This window comes from Ambystoma mexicanum, chromosome 7q, assembly GCF_040938575.1.
Source record: "Ambystoma mexicanum isolate Mex_15411 chromosome 7q, UKY_AmexF1_1, whole genome shotgun sequence".
Lineage (NCBI taxonomy): Eukaryota > Metazoa > Chordata > Amphibia > Caudata > Ambystomatidae > Ambystoma > Ambystoma mexicanum.
The window spans coordinates 185,826,573-185,847,325 of record NC_090941.1 but is presented as its reverse complement, the minus strand read 5'-3'; the positions used below and the strand labels follow the sequence as shown (position 1 = coordinate 185,847,325).

Below are 20,753 nucleotides of genomic sequence, written 5' to 3'. Positions count from 1 at the left end.
TCTAACACTCTCTTGCTCCCTCTCTCACTCGCTCTTGGTCTCACTTGAACTTGCTCACCCTCGCTCGCTTGGTCTCTCGCTTGCTCTCGCTCTCTTGGTCTCACTTGCACTCTCTCACTCACTTGCTCTCACTGTCTCGCTTGCTCTCACTCACTTGCTCGGTCTCGCTTGCTCTCTCTCGCCCTCCCTCTCTCGCCCTCGCTCTCTCTCTCGCCCTTGTTCTCTTGCTCTCTCTCGCCCTCCCTCTCTCGCCCTCGCTCTCTCTCTCGCCCTTGTTCTCTTGCTCTCTCTCGCCCTCGCCCTCTTGCTCTCTCTCGCCCTCGCTCTCTCTCTCTATCTCTCTCTCGACAAAACAGCCCATTAAATAGCACATGTTTTCCTTTGTGCCTTTGATAGAGATTCAAACTGTTGCGCTGAAGAGAAAAATGTTACATTAATCCAGCGCTGTTTCCTCCTTTTTCATAAATGAAAAATTGAGGCAGTTGAATAAATCAACTTGCATCTCAACCCTGTCAGGGATACACTGCAGAACAAATCTAATTCTACATTTCCAGTTGGCTTTGCGCAGATCAAATATCTTTACATTTTATGAAATGGGCCACTTTGCCCCTATGCACCAACTTTTTGCACTAACAAGCAATGGCCTAAATTGCATTGAATATTAGTAGGGGAATATGTTATTGGGTCATGGAATGTTAGTAGAATTAGTATGTTATTTTACTTTCATTGCATTTAGTCCATTGCTGTGCTGTGGTGCAAATGATAAAACCTGTTGTGCAGGGTCAAATTCAAATTGGCTTTTTGCGTTATAATACTGACATCTATTAGACACAGCTTGAGGCTCACAAATAAGTCTCACACCCTTGTCCATAGTTAAAATTCAGACCTTTGCTGAACTGTGGATGATGAAATGTGGAACTACCTTGTTGAAATTCAAAATAGGGAAATTTCTCTACACACCATTTTTCATTTATGAAAATGGAGGAAATGGCGCCGGATGAATGTAACATTTTTCTCTTCAGCGCTGCAGTTTGAATCTCAGTCAAAAGCACAAAGGAAATCAATTGCTATTTAATAAGCTGATTTGTCAAGGGGCGGTTCTATTTGAATGACACATGAGTTTGAGGAAAAGAGAGGCTTAAGGCAGAGAGGGGACAGTCTCTCCCCCTCTCGCTCTCGATCCCTCACTCGCAATCTCTCATGCTGCTCTCTAGCTCTCTCGCCCTCTTGCTCACTCTCTCCCACTCAGTGCAAGCAAGTGCAAGTATCTCACTCTTTCGCTCTCCCTCTCTTGTGCTCAGTCACTCTCACTCACTCTTGTGCTCGCTCTCTCTCTCGCGTGTGCTCATTCTCTCGCTCTCTCTCACTTGCTCGCTCTCTCACACACGCTCTCTCACACACGCTCTCTCACACACGCTCTCTCTCACACACGCTCTCTCTCACACTCATGTTTGGTCTCTCACTCTTGTTGCTCTCTCTAACACTCTTGCTCCCTCTCTCACTCGCTCTCGGTCTCACCTGAACTCTCACTCTCTCTCTTGCTTGCTCTCGCTCTCTTGCTTGCTCTTGCTTGCTCTCGCTCGCTTGCTCTCTCTCTATCTCACTCTCACTTGCTCGCTCTCGCTCTCACTTGCTCGCTCTCTCACTTGCTCGCTCTCGCTCTCACTCTCACTTGCTCGCTCTCGCTCGCTCTCTCACTTGCTCGCTCTCGCTCGCTCTCTCACTTGCTCACTCTCTCTCGCTCTCTCTCTTGCTCGCTCTCTCTCGCTCTCTCTCTCACTTGCTCGTTCTCTCTCTCTCTCACTTGCTCGCTCTCGCTCTCTCTCTCACTTGCTCGCTCTCGCTCTCTCTCTCACTTGCTCGCTCTCGCTCTCTCTCTCACTTGCTCTCACTCTCGCTCTCTCTCTCACTTGCTCTCACTCTCGGTCTCACTTGTTCGCTCTCGCTCTCACTTGCTCGCTCTCTCTCTCACTTGCTCGCGCTCTCTCTCGCTCTCTCGCTTGCTCTCTCTCACTTGCTCACTCTCTCTCTCGCTCGCTCTCTCTCTCACTTGCTCGCTCTCACTTGCTCGGTCTCTCTCACTTGCTCACTCTCTCTCTCGCTCGCTCTCTCTCTCACTTGCTCGCTCTCTCTCTCTCGCTCTCTCTCTATCTCTCGCTCTCTCTCTCTCTCGCTCTCTCTCTTTCTCGCTCACTTGCTTGCTCTCTTTCTCTCTCGCTCTCTCTCTCTCTCACTTGATAACTTGCTTGCTCTCTCGCTTGCTCACTTGCTTGCTCTCTCTCGCTTGCTCACTTGCTTGCTCTCTCTCACTTGCTCACTTGCTTGCTCTCTCTCTCGCTTGCTCACTTGCTTGCTCTCTCTCTCGCTCTCACTTGCTCGCTCTCGGTCTCACTTGCTCACTCTCGGTCTCACTTGCTCACTCTCGGTCTCACTTGCTCGCTCTCTCTCACTTGCTCACTTGCTTGCTCTCTCGCTCTCGCTCGCTCTCACTTGCTTGCTCTCTCTCTCTCTCGCTCACTTGCTTGCTCTCTCTCACTTGCTCGCTCTCTCTCGCTCTCTCTCACTACCTCGCTCTCTCTCACTACCTCGCTCTCTCTCGCTCTCCCTCTCACTTGCTCGCTTGCTTGCTCTCTCTCGCTCTCTCTCTCGCTCTCTCTCGCTCTCTCTCACTACCTCGCTCTCTCTCGCTCTCTCTCTCTCACTTGCTTGCTCGCTCTCTCTCGCTCTCTCTCACTTGCTCGCTCTCTCTCTCACTTGCTCGCTCTCGGTCTCACTTGCTCGCTCTCTCTCTCACTTGCTCGCTCTCTCGCTCATGCTCTCTCTCTCTCTCGCTCATGCTCTCTCTCGCTCTTGCTCTCTCTCTCTCTATTGCTTGCTCTCTCACTTGCTCGCTCTCGCTTGCTTTCTCTCTCGCTCTCTCTCTCACTTGCTCTCGCTCTCACTTGCTCGCTCTCCCTCTCTCGCTCTCTCTCTCTCTCACTTGCTCGCTCTCGCTCTCTCTCTCACGCTCTCACTCTCACTTGCTTGCTTGCTCTCGCTCTCTCTCACGCTCTCACTCACTTGCTTGCTCGCTCTCTCACTTGCTTGCTCTCGCTCTCTCACTTGCTCGCTCTCGCTCTCTCACTTGCTTGCTCTCTCACTTGCTCGCACTCTCTCGCTCGCTCTCTCACTTGCTCTCTCTCGCTCGCTCTCTCACTTGCTCGCTCTCGGTCTCACTTGCTCGTTCTCTCTCACACGCTCTCTCTCACACTCATGTTTGGTCTCTCACTCTTGTTGCTCTCTCTAACACTCGCTCTCGGTCTCACCTGAACTCTCACTCTCTCTCTTGCTTGCTCTCTCTTGCTCTTGCTTGCTCTCGCTCACTTGCTCCCTCTCTCACTCCCTTGCTCTCACTCACTTGCTCTCACTCACTCACTCTCACTCACTTGCTCTCACTCACTCTCACTCACTTGCTCTTGCCATCACTTGCTCGCTCTCGCTCTCACTTGCTCGCTCTCTCGCTCTCCCTCTCACTTGCTCTCTCACTTGCTCACGCTCGCTCGCTCTCTCTCTCTCACTTGCTCGCTCGCTCTCTCTCTCTCACTTGCTCGCTCTAGCTCGCTCTCTCTCTCACTTGCTCACTCTCGCTCGCTCTCTCTCTCACTTGCTCTCAGTCTCACTTGCTCGCTCTCGGTCTCACTTGCTCGCTCTCTCTCTCACTTGCTCTCTCTCTCTCACTTGCTCTCGCTCTCATTCTCACTTGCTCGCTCTCTCTCACTCGCTCTCTCTCGCACTCGCGCTCTCTCTCGCACTTGCTCACTTGCTTGCTCTCTCTCTCTCTCGCTCTCTTGCTCGCTCTCTCTCTCTCGCTCTCTCTCTCACTTGCTTGCTCTCTCTCGCTCTCTCTCGCTCTCTCTGTCTCGCTCTCACTTGCTCACTTGCTTTCTCTCTCTCGCTTGCTCACTTGCTTGCTCTCGGTCTCACTTGCTCACTCTCTCTCGCTCTCGGTCTCACTTGCTCGCTCTCTCTCTCACTTGCTCACTTGCTTGCTCACTCTCGCTTGCTCACTTGCTTGCTCTTTCTCTCAGTCTCACTTGCTCGCTCTCGGTCTCACTTGCTTGCTCTCTCTCACTTGCTCACTTGCTTGCTCTCTCACTTGCTCACTTGCTTGCTCTCTCACTTGCTCGCTCTCTCTCACTTGCTCTCTCTCGCTCGCTCTCTTTCTCTCACTTGATCGCTCTCACTCGCTCTCTCTCTCACTTGATCGCTCTCACTCGCTCCCTCTCTCACTTGCTCACTTGCTTGCTCTCTCGCTCTCTCTCTTTCACTTGCTCACTCTAGCTCACTTTCTCTCTCACTTGCTCGCTTTCTCTCTCACTTGCTCGCTCGCTTTCTCTCTCACTTGCTCGCTCTCGGTCTCACTTTCTCGGTCTCACTTGCTCGCTCTCGGTCTCACTTGCTTGGTCTCACTTGCTCGCTCTCTCTCGCACTCTCTCTCACTTGCTTGCACTCTCTCACTTGCTCTCTCTCGCTCTCACTTGCTCTCTCTCGCTCTCACTCTCTCTCACTTGCTCGCTCTCTCTCTCACTTGTTCGCTCTCGCTCTCTCTCTCACTTGCTCACTTGCTCGCTCTCACTTGCTCGCTCTCACTCCCTCGCTTGCTCTCTGACTTGCTCGCACTCTCTCGCTCGCTCTCTCACTTGCTCTCTCTCGCTCGCACTCTCACTTGCTCGCTCTATCACTTGCTCGCTCTTGCTCGCTCCCTCTCTCACTCGCTCTCGGTCTCACCTGAACTCTCACTCGCTATCGCTCCCTCTCTCTCACTTGCTCTCACTCACTTGCTCTCACTTGCTCTCACTCACTTGCTCTCACTCTCACTTGCTCACTTGCTCGCTCTCTCTCTCAGTTGCTCTCTCGCTCTCTCACTTGCTCGCTCTCGCTCTCAGTTGCTCGCTCGCTCTCGCTCTCTCGCTCGCTCTTTCGCTCTCTCGCTCGCTCTTTCGCTCTCTCTCGCTCTTTCGCTCTCTCTCGCTCTTTCGCTCGCTCTCTCTCGCTCTCTTTCGCTCCCTCTCTCTCGCTCGCTCTCTCGCTCCCGCTCTTTCGCTCGCTCTCTCTCGCTCCCGCTCTTTCGCTCGCTCTCGCTCTTTCGCTCGCTCTCGCTCTTTCGCTCGCTCTCGCTCTTTCGCTCGCTCTCTCTCTCTCGCTTGCGCTCTTTCGCTCGCTCTCTCGCGCTCTTTCGCTCGCTCTCTCGCGCTTTCGCTCGCTCTCTCGCGCTTTCGCTCGCTCTCTCGCGCTCTTTCGCTCGCTCTCTTTCGCTCGCTCTTTCGCTCGCTCTCTCGCGCTTTCGCTCGCTCTCTCGCGCTCTTTCGCTCGCTCTCTTTCGCTCGCTCTCTCTCGCTCGCTCTCTCTCGCACTCTTTCGCTCGCACTCTTTCGCTCGCTCTCTCTCGCGCTCTTTCGCTCGATCTCTCTCGCTCGCGCTCTTTTGCTCGCTCTCTCTCGCTCGCGCTCTTTCGCTCGCTCTCTCTCGCTCGCGCTCTTTCGCTCGCTGTCTCTCGCTCGCGCTCTCTCGCTCGCGCTCTTTCGCTCGCTGTCTCTCGCTCGTGCTCTCTCGCTCGCGCTCTTTCGCTCGCTCTCTCTCGCTCGCACTCTTTTGCTCGCTCTCTTTCTCGCTCGCTCTCTCTCTCTCGCTTGCTCTCTCTCTCTCGCTTGCTCTCTCTCTCTCGCTTGCTCACTTGCTTGCTCTCTCGCTTGCTCACTTGCTTGCTCTCTCGCTTGCTCACTTGCTTGATTGCTCACTTGCTTGCTCTCTCGCTCTGTCTCGCTCTCGCTCTCACTTGCTCACTCTCTCTCGCTCTCTCTCTCTTGCTCACTTGCTTGCTCTCGCTCTCGCTCGCTCTCTATCACTTGCTCGCTCTCTCTCACTTGCTCGCTCTCGCTCGCTCTCTCTCTTGCTCTCTCTCTCTCTATCGCTCTCTCCGACAAAACAGCCCAATAAATAGCGCATGTTTTCCTTTGTGCCTTTGATGGAGATTCAAACTGTTGCGCTGAAGAGAAAAATGTTACATTAATCCAGCGCTGTTTCCTTCTTTTTCATAAATGAAAAATTGAGGCAGTTGAATAAATCAACTTGCATCTCAACCCTGTCAGGGATACACTACAGAACAAATCTAATTCTACATTTCCAGTTGGCTTTGCGCAGATCAAATATCTTTACATTTTATGAAATGAGCCACTTTGCCCCTATGCACCAACGTTTTGCACTAACAAGCAATGGCCTAAATTGCATTGAATATTAGTAGGGGAATACGTTATGGGGTCATGGAATGTTAGTAGAATTAGTATGTTATTTTACTTTCATTGCATTTAGTCCATTGCTGTGGTGTGGTGCAAATGATAAAACCTGTTGTGCAGGGTCAAATTCAAATTGGCTTTTTGCGTTATAATACTGACATCTATTAGACACAGCTTGAGGCTCACAAATAAGTCTCACACCCTTGTCCATAGTTAAAATTCAGACCTTTTCTGAACTGTGGATGATGAAATGTGGAACTACCTTGTTGAAATTCAAAATAGGGAAATTTCTCTACACTCCATTTTTCATTTATGAAAATGGAGGAAATGGCGCCGGATGAATGTAACATTTTTCTCATCAGCGCTGCAGTTTGAATCTCAGTCAAAAGCACAAAGGAAATCAATTGCTATTTAATAAGCTGATTTGTCAAGGGGAGGTTCTATTTGAATGACACATGAGTTTGAGGAAAAGAGAGGCTTAAGGCAGAGAGGGGACAGTCTCTCCCCCTCTCGCTCTCGATCCCTCACTCGCAATCTCTCATGCTGCTCTCTAGCTGTCTCGCCCTCTTGCTCACTCTCTCCCACTCAGTGCAAGCAAGTGCAAGTATCTCACTCTTTCGCTCTCCCTCTCTTGTGCTCAGTCACTCTCACTCACTCTTGTGCTCGCTCTCTCTCTCGCGTGTGCTCATTCTCTCTCTCGCTCGCGCACGTGCTCTTGCTCCTGTTTGCTCTCTCACTTGTTCTCCCTCGTGCCCTCTCTCACTCACTTTCTCGTTCGCTCTCTTTCTCATGCTCTCAATCCAACTTGGTTTATCTCGCTCTCTTGCTTGCTCGCTCTAGTTGCTCTAAGGCTCTCTTGCTCCCTCTCTCACTCGCTCTCGGACTCTCTTGCACTCTCTTGCTTGCTCTCTTTCACTCTTGCACTACCTCATGCTCGCTCTCTCACTCTTTTGCTCTCCCTCTCTCTTGCTCGGTCACTCTCTTTTGCTCATGCTCGCACTCTTGCGTGTTCTCGCTCTCACTCCTGCTCTCTCTCACTCACTCTTGCTCCTGTTTGCTCGCTCTCTTGCTTTCCCTCTAGCTATCTCGCTCACGCTTGCTCTCTCTCACAGACTCTTGCTGGCTCTCGTGCTCTCTTGCTCTCTCCCTCGCTATCTCTCTTGCTCTCGCTCACTCTTTCTCTATTGCTCTATCTATTTCTCTCTCGCTTGCTCAATTGCTCTCTCACGCTTGCTCTCTTACTCGCAATTGCTATCTGCTCTCTCGCTCCCTCTTACTCTCTCTCTCTCGTGCTCGCTCTTTTGCTTCCTCTCTCTCATTCTCTTGCTTGCTCTCTCGCTATCTCTTGTGTGCTCTTGCTCTCGCTTTTCCGCTCTCTCTCTCTCACTCCCTCTCTAGCTCTTTCTCGCGCTCGCTCTCATGCTTTCTCTTACTCTCGCTCGCTCTCTTGCTCTTACTCTCTTGCTTTCTCTCACTCTCGCGCTCTCTCCATCACAATCTCACATGCTCTTGCTCTCACGCTCTTGCTCTCGTCTCTATTGTGCTCTCTCGTCTGTATTGTGCTCACTCGCTCTCATGCTCACTCACTCTTGCTCGCTCTCTCTTGCTCTCACTCGCTTGCTCACTCTCACTCTTTCTCTCGCTTTCTTGTGCTCTCTTGCTCTTGCTTTTCCTCTCTCACTCACACTGACTATTTCTCTCACGCTCTCTTGCTCACTCTCTCTTGCTCTCAGTCCACACTCGCAATCTCTCTCATGCTGCTCTCTCTAGCTCTCGCGCTCACTCTTGCTCCCTCATGCTTGCTCTCTTGCTCTCTGTCTCGCGCTCACTATCTCACTCTTTCACTTTCCCTCTCTCGTGCTCAGTCACTCTCACTCTCTTGTGCTCATTCTCTCTCTCCCTCTCACTTGCTCTCACTTTTGCTCAATTGTGCTCTCTCTCTCACTTGCTCTCTCTGGTGATCTCTCTTGCTCACTTTCTCACTCTCTCTTTCTCATGTTCTCACTCAATCTCTTGCTCTCTCGCTCTTGTTGCCCTCTCTCACACGCTCTCGGCCGCACTTGCACTCTCTTTCGCCCTTGTTCTCTTTTGCTCTTGCTTGCTCTCTCTCGCTCTCTTCCTCTCTTGCTATCTCATGCTTGCTCATTCTCGCTCTTGCTCACTCTCTCTCACTTGCACTCATTCTCTTTCTTGCTCTCACTCTCATGTGCGCTCTCTCTCTCTCTTGCTCACTCTCGCTGGCGCTCTCTCATTCTCTTGCTTGCTCTCTCACTATCTCACACGTTCTCCTGCTTTCTCACTCTCTCTCGCACTCTCTCATGCTTTCTCTCTCTAGCTCTCTTGCGCAAGCTCTCTTGCACGCTCTATAGCTCTCTCTCGCTCTCTCTCACTTTCTTGCTTGCTCACTTGCTCTCTCACTCTCATTCACTCAATTGCACTCTCACTCTCGCACTCTCTCACACTCTCTCTTTGACAAAACAGGCCATTAAATAGCATGTGATTTCCTTTGTGCCTTTGACCAAGATTCAAACTGCATCGCTGAAGAGTAAAATTTTACATTCAAACGGCCATGTTTCCTCCTTTTTCATAAGTGAACAATGGAGCCGGTTTGAATAAATCAATTTGCATCTCAGCCCTGTCACGTATTTACTGCAGAACAGATCTAATTCTACATTTCCAGTTGGCTTTGCGCATTTCAAATATCTTTACATTTTAGGAAATGGGCCACTTTGCCCCCTATTCACCAATGTTTTGAACTCATAAGCAATGGCCTAAATTACATTGAATATTAGTAGGGGAATATGTTATTAGGTCCTGGAATGTTAGTAGAACTAGTATGTTGTTTTACTTTCATTGCATTTAGTCCATTGCTGTGGTGTGGTGCAAATGATAAAACCTGTTGTGCAGGGTAAAATTCAAATTAGCCGGCTTGAGCTTTTTGCGTCATAATATTGACATCTACTAGACACAGCTTGAGGCTCACTCATGAGTCTCATACCCTTGGCCATAGTTAAAATTCAGACCTTTGCTAAAATATGGATGATGAAATGCAGAACTAAATTGTTGAAATTCAGAATAGGGAAAAGTATTTCACTATACTTCTCTACACCCCATTGTTCTTTTATGAAAAAGGAGGAAACGGTGCCGGATGAATGTAACATTTTTCTCCTCAGCGCTGTAGTTTGAATCTTGGTCAAAGGCACAAAGAAAATCATGTGCTATTTAATGGGCTGATTTGTAAAGGGGAGGTTCTCTTGAATGACACATGATTTTGAGAAAAAGGCTTGAGGCAGAGAGGGCTGCGTCATTCACTCACTCGTGAAGGTAGCAGAAGGACTGGCAGAGAATCTCTCTTGCTTTCACTCTCCCTCCCTCGCTCTCTCCCTCCCTCGCTCTCCCACTTGCTATCTCTTTCTCTCTCGATGAACTTCTCTTGCTTTCTCTCATTCTCGCTCGCTCTCTCACTATCTCTCTCTCTTGCTCTTTCTCAATCTCTTGCTTGCTCTCTTGTGTGCTCTCTCGCTCTCTTGCTTGCTCTGTCATTCTCTTGCTTGCACTCTCGATCTCTCATGTGCTCTCACCCCCTCTCTCTCACTCACTTTCTCTCTCGATTGCTGTCTTGCTCTCTCACTCTTGCTTGCTTGCTTTCTCTCACGCTTTCTCTCTCGTGCTCGCTCATTCGCTTGCTTGCCCGCTATCTCCATGTGCTCATGCTCTCTCATTCTCTTGCTTGCTCTCTTGCTATCTCTCCCTCTTTTGCACTCTCTTGCTGACTCTCCTCTGTCTCTTGCGCTCTTTTTCACTCTTTTGCGCTCTCTCTCGATGGCTCTCTCCTCTCTTGCTTGCTCTCATGCTCTGTTGCTCTCTCACTGTTACTCTTGATCGCTCTCTCACTATCTATCTTGTGTGATCTCTCGCTCTCTTGCTCACTCGCTGTCTCGCTCTCGGCTTCTCCTGCTCACTCTTGCTCTCTCACCCATGCTCTCTCGCTTTCTTGCTTGCATTCTCTCTCGCTCTCTCACATTCCCTCTCTCGCTTGCTTGCTCTCGGGCTCACTCTCGTTCGTGCTCCCTCATTCTATCACACTCTCGCTCTCATGTTCTCTTGCATTCTCATGCTCTCTCTCACTCACTCACGCTCTATCGCTTTCCATCCCTCTTACTCGCACTCTCTTGCTCGCTCTTTCTCTTGTGCTCTCTCGCACTCACTCTTTCATTCTCTCGCTTGCTCTCTCATGCTCTTCACTCTCTCTCATGCTGTCTCTCTCCTCTCTTGTTTGCTCTCTTGCTCCCTCCATCGTGCTCTCGCTTGCTCTCTCTTTCTCTTGCTTGCTTTCTCTTTCTCTTGCTTGCTCTTGGGTTCCCTCATTCTCGCTCGCTCTCTTGCCCGCTCTCTCTCTTGCTCTCTCTCTCTCCTGCTCGCTCTCTATGGCTCTATCACTCTCGCTCTCGCACTCACCCTCTCATGCCCTCACTCTCGCTCTCTCTACTGTTCGCTTTCACTTGCTCTATTGCTTGCTCTCTTTCTTTCTTTTACTTGCTCTCTCGCTCTTTCTTTCACACACTCTCACACACACTCTCACACGCTCTCTCTCACACTCACACTCTCGCGCACAGGCTCTCTCGCGCACAGGCTCTCTCGCGCACAGGCTCTCTCTCACACGCGCTCTCTCACACACGCTCTCTCTCACACACGCTCTCTCTCACACACGCTCTCTCTCACACACGCTCTCTTACACTCATGTTTGGTCTCTCACTCTTGTTGCTCTCTCTAACACTCTTGCTCCCTCTCTTACTCGCTCTCGGTCTCACCTGAACTCTTACCCTCTCTCGCTTGCTCTCTTTCTCGCTTGCTCTCTCGCTCGCTTGCTCCCTCTCTCTCACTTGCTCTCACTCGCTCTCTCACTCGCTCTCACACTTGCTCACTCTCACTTGCTCTCTCACTTGCTCACTCTCGCTCTCTCTCTCACTTGCTCGCTCTCTCTCGCTCTCTCTCACTTGCTCGCTCTCTCACTTGCTCGCTCTCTCTCTCACTTGCTCGCTCTTGCTCTTTCTCTCACTTGCTCGCTCTTGCTCTCTCTCTCACTTGCTCGCTCTCACTCTCTCTCACTTGCTCGCTCTCTCTCCCTCTTGCTCGCTCTCTCTCTCACTTGCTCGCTCTTGCTCGCTCTCACTTGCTCGCGCTCTCACTTGCTCGCTCTCGCTCTATCACTTGCTCGCTCTCGCTCGCTCTCACTTGCTCGCTCTCGCTCGCTCTCTCACTTGCTCGCTCTCGCTCGCTCTCTCACTTGCTCGCTCTCGCTCTCTCTTGCTCGCTCTCTCTCGCTCTCTCACTTGCTCGCTCGCTCTCTCTCTCGCTCTCACTTGCTCGCTCTCGCTCGCTCTCACTTGCTCGCTCTCGCTCGCTCTCACTTGCTCGCTCTCGCTCGCTCTCTCACTTGCTCACTATCTCTCTCTCTTGCTCTTTCTCAATCTCTTGCTTGCTGTCTTGTGTGCTCTCTCGCTCTCTTGCTTGCTCTGTCATTCTCTTGCTTGCACTCTCGATCTCTCATGTGCTCTCTCACCCCCTCTCTCTCACTCACTTTCTCTCTCGATTGCTGTCTTGCTCTCTCACTCTTGCTTGCTTGCTTTCTCTCACGCTTTCTCTCTCGTGCTCGCTCATTCGCTTGCTTGCCCGCTATCTCCATGTGCTCATGCTCTCTCATTCTCTTGCTTGCTCTCTTGCTATCTCTCCCTCTTTTGCACTCTCTTGCTGACTCTCCTCTGTCTCTTGCGCTCTTTTTCACTCTTTTGCGCTCTCTCTCGATGGCTCTCTCCTCTCTTGCTTGCTCTCATGCTCTGTTGCTCTCTCACTGTTACTCTTGATCGCTCTCTCACTATCTATCTTGATCGCTCTCTCACTTGCTTGCTCTCTCTCTCACTTGCTCGCTCGCTCTCTCTCACTACCTCGCTCTCTCACTCTCTCTCACTACCCCGCTCTCTCGCTCACTTGCTCACTTGCTTGCTCGCTCTCTCTCTCGCTCTCTCTCCCTTGCTCGCTCTCTCTCGCTCTCTCTCACTACCTGGCTCTCTCTCGCTCTCTCTCACTACCTCGCTCTCTCTCGCTCTCTCTCACTTGCTTGCTCGCTCTCTCTCTCTCACTTGCTCGCACTCTCTCGCTCGCTCTCTCACTTGCTCGCTCGTACTTGCTCGCTCTCTCTCACACGCTCTCTCTCACACTCATGTTTGGTCTCTCACTCTTGTTGCTCTCTCTAACACTCTTGCTCCCTCTCTCACTCGCTTTCGGTCTCACCTGAACTCTCACTCCCTCTCTTGCTTGCTCTCGCTCGCTTGCTCTCTCTCTTGCTTGCTCTTGCTCGCTTGCTCTCTCTCACTTGCTCTCTCTCACTTGCTCGCTCTCACTTGCTCGCTCTCGCTCTCACTTGCTCGCTCTTGCTCTCACTTGCTCGCTCTCGCTCTCACTTGCTCACTCTCTCACTTGCTCTCGCTCTCCCTCTCACTTGCTCTCTCACTTGCTCGCTCTCTCTCTCACTTGCTCGCTCTCGCTCTCTCTCTCTTGCTCGCTCTCGCTCTCTCTCACTTGCTCGCTCTCGCTCTCTTGCTCGCTCTCTCTCACTTGCGCTCTCTCTCCCTCTCACTTGCTCGCTCTCTCTCTCACTTGCTCGCTCTCGCTCTCTCTCTCTCTCTTGCTCGCTCTCGCTCTCTCTCTCTCACTTGCTCGCTCTCGCTCTCTCACTTGCTCTCAGTCTCACTTGCTCGCTCTCGCTCTCACTTGCTCTCGCTCTCACTTACTCGCTCTCTCACTTGCTCGCTCTCTCTCACTTGCTCTCGCTCTCAGTCTCACTTGCTCTCTCTCGCTCACTTGCTTGCTCTCTCTCTCCCTCTCTCTCACTTGCTCGCTTTCTCTCACTTGCTTGCTCTCTCTCTCGCTCTCTCTCACTTACTTGCTTTCTCTCACTTGCTCTCTCTCGCTCTCTCTCTCTCTCACTTGCTCGCTCTCTCTCTCTCTCTCACTTGCTCGCTCTCGCTCGGTCTCACTTGCTCGCTCCCTCTCTCACTTGCTCGCTCTCTCTCTCACTTGCTCGCTCTCTCTCGCTCTCTTGCTCGCTGTCTCTCGTGCTCTCTCTCGCTCTCTCTCGCTTGCTCGCTCTCTCTCTCTCACTTGCTCGCTCTCTCTCTCTCACTTGCTCGCTCTCTCTCTCACTTGCTCGCTCTCTCTCTCACTTGCTCGCTCTCTCACTTGCTCGCTCTCTCTCACTCATGTTTGGTCTCTCACTCTTGTTGCTCTCTAACACTCTTGCTCCCTCTCTCACTTGCTCTCACTCTCACTTGCTCTCACTTGCTCTCACTTGCTCTCTCTCGCTCGCTCTCTCACTTGCTCGCTCTCTCTCGCTCTCTCACTTGCTCGCTCGCTCTCTCACTTGCTCGCTCGCTCTCTCACTTGCTCGCTCTCTCGCTCTCTCACTTGCTCGCTCGCTCTCTCACTTGCTCGCTCTCTCTCTCTCACTTGCTCGCTCTCGCTCGCTCTCTCTCACTTGCTCGCTCTCTCTCTCACTTGCTCGCTCTCGCTCTCTCTCTCTCTCTCGCTCTCACTCGCTCTCTCTCGCTCTCACTCTCTCTCACTCACTCACTTGCTCACTTGCTTGCTCTCTCTCGCTCTCTCACTCACTTGCTCTCACTCACTCACTCGCTCTCACTCACTCACTCACTCGCTCTCGCTCGCTCTCACTCGCTCACTTGCTCGCTCTCGCTCTCTCACTTGCTCGCTCTCGCTCTCTCACTTGCTCGCTCTCTCTCGCTCTCTCACTTGCTCGCTCGCTCTCACTTGCTCGCTCGCTCTCGCTCTCTCACTTGCTCGCTCGCTCTCACTTGCTCGCTCGCTCTCACTTGCTCGCTCGCTCTCTCTCTCGCTCGCTCTCTCTCTCGCTCGCTCTCTCTCTCGCTCGCTCTCTCTCTCTCTCGCTCGCTCGCTCTCTCTCTCTCTCACTCGCTCGCTCTCTCTCTCACTTGCTCGCTCTCTCTCTCACTTGCTCTCTCTCTCACTTGCTCGTTCGCTCGCTCTCTCTCACTTGCTTGCTCTCTCACTTGCTCGCTCTCTCTCTCACTTGCTCGCTCTCTCTCTCACTTGCTTGCTCTCTCTCACTTGCTCGCTCGCTCGCTCTCACTACCTCGCTCTCTCTCGCTCTCTCTCACTACCTCGCTCTCTCTCACTACCTCGCTCTCTCTCACTACCTCGCTCTCTCTCTCACTTGCTCTCTCTCACTTGCTCGCTCTCTCTCGCTCTCTCTCACTTGCTCGCACTCTCTCGCTCTCTCTCACTACCTGGCTCTCTCTCGCTCTCTCTCACTACCTCGCTCTCTCTCTCACTTGCTCACTTGCTTGCTCGCTCTCTCTCTCTCTCTCTCTCTCTCTCACTTGCTCGCTCTCACTCGCTCGGTCTCTCACTTGCTCGCTCGTACTTGCTCGCTCTCTCTCACACGCTCTCTCACACTCTTGCTCCCTCTCTCACTCGCTCTCGGTCTCACCTGAACTCTCACACTCGCTTGCTCTCTCTTACTTGCTCTTGCTCGCTTGCTCCCTCTCTATCTCGCTCTCACTTGCTCTCACTCTCACTTGCTCTCTCTCTCACTTGCTCGCTCTCAGTCTCACTTGCTCGCTCTCACTTGCTTGCTCTCTCTCGCACTCGCGCTCTCTCGCTCACTTGCTTGCTCTCTCTCTCGCTCTCTTGCTCGCTCTCTCGCTCTCTATCTCTCGCTCTCACTTGCTCACTTGCTTTCTCTCTCTCGCTTGCTCACTTGCTTGCTCTCTCTCGCTTGCTCACTTGCTTGCTCTCTCGCTTGCTCACTTGCTTGCTCTCTCGCTTGCTCACTTGCTCGCTCACTTGCTCACTCTCTCTCACTCTCGGTCTCACTTGCTCGCTCTCTCTCTCACTTGCTCACTCGCTTGCTCACTTGCTTGCTCTCTCTCAGTCTCACTTGCTCGCTCTATCGCGCTCTCTCACTTGCTCGCTCTCACTCTCTCTCTCACTTGCTCACTCTCTCTCGGTCTCACTTGCTCGCTCTCTCTCACTCTCTCTCTCACTTGCTTGCTCTCTCTCGCTCTCTCACTTGCTCGTTCTCTCTCACTTGCTTGCTCTCTCTCGCTCTCTCACTTGCTCGTTCTCTCTCACTTGCTCGCTCTCTCTCGCTCTCTTTCTCTCTCACTTGATCGCTCTCACTCGCTCTCTCTCACTTGCTTGCTCTCTTTCACTTGCTCACTCTCGCTCACTTTCTCTCTCACTTGCTCGCTCGCTTTCTCTCTCACTTGCTCGCTCTCGGTCTCACTTTCTCGGTCTCACTTGCTTGGTCTCACTTGCCCGCTCTCTCACTTGCTCGCTCTCTCTCACTCTCTCTCTCACTTGCTTGCACTCTCTCACTTGCTCTCTCTCGCTCTCACTTGCTCTCACTCTCTCTCACTTGCTCGCTCTCTCTCTCACTTGTTCGCTCTCGCTCTCTGTCTCACTTGCTCACTTGCTCACTTGCTCGCTCTCACTCCCTCGCTCGCTCTCTGACTTGCTCGCACTCTCTCGCTCGCTCTCTCACTTGCTCTCGCTCGCTCTCTCACTTGCTCTCTCTCGCTCGCTCTCTCGCTTGCTCTCACTCTCACTTGCTCACTTGCTCGCTCTCTCTCTCAGTTGCTCTCTCGCTCTCTCTCTTGCTCTTTCGCTCTCACTCGCGCGCTCACTCGCGCGCTCACTCGCGCGCTCACTCGCGCGCTCACTCGCGCGCTCACTCGCGCGCTCACTCGCGCGCTCACTCGCGCGCTCTTTCGTTCGCGCTCTTTCGCTCGCTCTCTCTCGCGCGCTCTTTCGCTCGCTCTCTCGCGCGCTCTTTCGCTCGCTCTCTCTCGCGCTCTTTCGCTCACGCTCTTTCGCTCGCTTTCGCGCGCGCTCGCTCTCGCTCTCTTTCGCGCTCTCTCGCTCGCGCTCTCTCGCTCGCGCTCTCTCGCTCGCGCTCTCTCGCTCGCGCTCTCTCGCTCGCGCTCTCTCGCTCTCGCTCTCTCGCTCTCGCTCTCTCTCTCTCTCTCTCTCGCTCTTTCGCGCGCTCTCTCTCGCTCGCGCTCGCTTGCGCTCACTTGCTTGCTCTCTCGCTCTCGCTCTCACTTGCTCGCTCTCTCTCGCTCTCTCTCACTTGCTCACTCTCGCTCTCGCTCGCTCTCTATCACTTGCTCGCTCTCTCTCTCACTTGCTCGCTCTCGCTTGCTCTCTCTCTATCGCTCTCTCTGACAAAACAGCCCATTAAATAGCACATGTTTTCCTTTGTGCCTTTGATGGAGATTCAAACTGTTGCGCTGAAGAGAAAAATGTTACATTAATCCAGCGCTGTTTCCTCCTTTTTCATAAATGAAAAATTGAGGCAGTTGAATAAATCAACTTGCATCTCAACCCTGTCAGCGATGCACTACAGAACAAATCTAATTCTACATTTCCAGTTGGCTTTGCGCAGATCAAATATCTTTACATTTTATGAAATGAGCCACTTTGCCCCTATGCACCAACGTTTTGCACTAACAAGCAATGGCCTAAATTGCATTGAATATTAGTAGGGGAATATGTTATGGGGTCATGGAATGTTAGTAGAATTAGTATGTTATTTTACTCTCATTGCATTTAGTCCATTGCTGGGGTGTGGTGCAAATGATAAAACCTGTTGTGCAGGGTCAAATTCAAATTGGCTTTTTGCGTTATAATACTGACCTCTATTAGACACAGCTTGAGGCTCACAAATAAGTCTCACACCCTTGTCCATAGTTAAAATTCAGACCTTTTCTGAACTGTGGATGATGAAATGTGGAACTACCTTGTTGAAATTCAAAATAGGGAAATTTCTCTACACTCCATTTTTCATTTATGAAAATGGAGGAAATGGCGCCGGATGAATGTAACTTTTTTCTCTTCAGCGCTGCAGTTTGAATCTCAGTCAAAAGCACAAAGGAAATCAATTGCTATTTAATAAGCTGATTTGTCAAGGGGAGGTTCTATTTGAATGACATGAGTTTGAGGAAAAGAGAGGCTTAAGGCAGAGAGGGGACAGTCTCTCCCCCTCTCGCTCTCGATCCCTCACTCGCAATCTCTCATGCTGCTCTCTAGCTCTCTCGCCCTCTTGCTCACTCTCTCCCACTCAGTGCAAGCAAGTGCAAGTATCTCACTCTTTCGCTCTCCCTCTCTTGTGCTCAGTCACTCTCACTCACTCTTGTGCTCGCTCTCTCTCTCTCGCGTGTGCTCATTCTCTCTCGCTCTCACTTTCTCTCACTTGCGCGCGCACGTGCTCTTGCTCCTGTTTGCTCTCTCACTTGTTCTGCCTCGTGCCCTCTCTCACTCACTTTCTCGTTCACTCTCTTTCTCATGCTCTCACTCCAACTTGGTTTATCTCGCTCTCTTGCTTGCTCTCTCTCGCTCTAGTTGCTCTAAGGCTCTCTTGCTCCCTCTCTCACTCGCTCTCGGACTCTCTTGCTTGCTCTCTCTCTCTCTTTCACTCTTGCACTACCTCATGCTCGCTCTCTCACTCTTTTGCTCTCCCTCTCTCTTGCTCGGTCACTCTCTTTTGCTCACGCTCGCTCTCTTGTGTGTTCTCGCTCTCACTCCTGCTCTCTCTCACTCACTCTTGCTCCTGTTTGCTCGCTCTCTTGCTTTCCCTCTAGCTATCTCGCTCACGCTTGCTCTCTCTCACGGACTCTTGCTGGCTCTCGTGCTCTCTTGCTCTCTCCCTCGCTATCTCTCTTGCTCTCGCTCACTCTTTCTCTATTGCTCTATCTATTTCTCTCTCGCTTCCTCAATTGCTCTCTCACGCTTGCTCTCTTACTCGCAATTGCTATCTCGCTCTCGTGCTCGCTCTTTTGCTTCCTCTCTCTCATTCTCTTGCTTGCTCTCTCGCTATCTCTTGTGTGCTCTTGCTCTCGCTTTTCCGCTCTCTCTCTCTCACACTCCCTCTCTAGCTCTTTCTCGCGCTCGCTCTCATGCTTTCTCTTACTTTCGCTCGCTCTCTTGCTCTTACTCTCGCTCTCTTGCTTTCTCTCACTCTCGCGCTCTCTCCATCACAATCTCACATGCTCTTGCTCTCACGCTCTTGCTCTTGTCTCTATTGTGCTCTCTCGTCTGTATTGTGCTCACTCGCTCTCATGCTCACTCACTCTTGCTCACTCTCTCTTGCTCTCTCGCTTGCTCACTCTCTCACTCTCGCTCTTTCTCTCACTTTCTTGTGCTCTCTTGCTTTTCCTCTCTCACTCACACTGACTATTTCTCTCACTCTCTCTTGCTCTCAGTCCACACTCGCAATCTCTCTCATGCTGCTCTCTCTAGCTCTCGCGCTCACTCTTGCTCCCTCATGCTTGCTCTCTCACTCTCTTGCTCTCTGTCTCGCGCTCACTATCTCACTCTTTCACTTTCCCTCTCTCGTGCTCAGTCACTCTCACTCTCTTGTGCTCATTCTCTCTCTCCCTCTCACTTGCTCTCACTTTTGCTCAATTGTGCTCTCTCTCACTTGCTCTCTCTGGTGATCTCTCTTGCTCACTTTCTCACTCTCTCTTTCTCATGTTCTCGCTCAATCTCTTGCTCTCTCGCTCTTGTTGCCCTCTCTCACACGCTCTCGGCCGCACTTGCACTCTCTCTCGCCCTTGCTCTCTTTTGCTCTTGCTTGCTCTCTCTCACTCTCTTCCTCTCTTGCTATCTCATGCTTGCTCATTCTCGCTCTTGCTCACTCTCTCTCACTTGCACTCATTCTCTTTCTTGCTCTCACTCATGTGCGCTCTCTCTCTCTTGCTCACTCTCGCTGGCGCTCTCTCATTCTCTTGCTTGCTCTCTCACTATCTCCCACGTTCTCTTGCTTTCTCACTCTCGCACTCTCTCATGCTTTCTCTCTCTAGCTCTCTTGCGCAAGCTCTCTTGCACGCTCTATAGCTCTCGCTCGCTCTCTCTCGCTCTCTTGCTTGCTCTCACTATTTCTCTCTTGTGTGCTCTCTCAATCACTTTCTCTCTCTCGCTCTCTCTCACTTTCCTGCTTGCTCACTTGCTCTCTTACTCTCGTTCACTCAATTGCTCTCACTCTCGCACTCTCACACTCTCTCTTTGACAAAACAGGCCATTAAATAGCATGTGATTTCCTTTGTGCCTTTGACCAAGATTCAAACTGCATCGCTGAAGAGTAAAATTTTACATTCAAACGGCCATGTTTCCTCCTTTTTCATAAGTGAACAATGGAGCCGGTTTGAATAAATCAATTTGCATCCCAGCCCTGTCACGTATTCACTGCAGAACAGATCTAATTCTACATTTCCAGTTGGCTTTGCGCAGTTCAAATATCTTTACATTTTAGGAAATGGGCCACTTTGCCCCCTATTCACCAATGTTTTGAACTCATAAGCAATGGCCTAAATTACATTGAATATTAGTAGGGGAATATGTTATTAGGTCCTGGAATGTTAGTAGAATTAGTATTTTGTTTTACTTTCATTGCATTTAGTCCATTGGTGTGGTGCAAATGATAAAACCTGTTGTGCAGGGTAAAATTCAAATTAGCCGGCTTGAGCTTTTTGCGTCATAATATTGACATCTACTAGACACAGCTTGAGGCTCACTCATGAGTCTCATACCCTTGGCCGTAGTTAACATTCAGACCTTTGCTAAAATATGGATGATGAAATGCAGAACTAAATTGTTGAAATTCAGAATAGGGAAAAGTATTTCACTATACTTCTCTACACCCCCCATTGTTCTTTTATGAAAAAGGAGGAAACGGTGCCGGATGAATGTAACATTTTTCTCCTCAGCGCTGTAGTTTGAATCTTGGTCAAAGGCACAAAGAAAATCATGTGCTATTTAATGGGCTGATTTGTAAAGGGGAGGTTCTCTTGAATGACACATGATTTTGAGAAAAAGGCTTGAGGCAGAGAGGGCTGCGTCATTCACTCACTCACTGGTGAAGGTAGCAGAAGGACTGGCAGAGAATCTCTCTCGCTTTCACTCTCCCTCCCTCCCTCCCTCGCTCTCTCCCTCCCTCGCTCTCCCACTTGCCATCTCTTTCTCTCTCGATGAACTTCTCTTGCTTTCTCGCTCGCTCTCTCACTATCTCTCTCTTGCTCTCGCTCTTGCTCTTTCTCAATCTCTTGTTTGCTCTCTCATGTGCTCTCTCACCCCCTCTCTCTCGCTCACTCACTTTCTCTCTCGCTCTTGCTTTTGCTTTTGCTCTCTTGCTCTCTCACTCTTGCTTGCTTGCTTTCTCTCACGCTTTCTCTCTCGTGCTCGCTCATTCGCTTGCTTGCCCGCTATCTCCATGTGCTCATGCTCTCTCATTCTCTTGCTTGCTCTCTTGCTATCTCTCCCGCACTCTCTTGCTGACTCTCCTCTGTCTCTTGCGCCCTTTTTCACTCTTTTGCGCTCTCTCTCGATGGCTCTCTCCTCTCTTGCCTGCTCTTGCTCGCTCTCTTGCTTGCTCTTGCTTGCTCTCAT

General features: G+C 51.1%; 1 pseudogene; it reads right to left on the bottom strand.

Moving 5' to 3' along the window:
* LOC138528024 (trichohyalin-like) overlaps positions 1–20,753 on the bottom strand; it is a 25,977-nt pseudogene extending 5,224 nt beyond the window's left edge.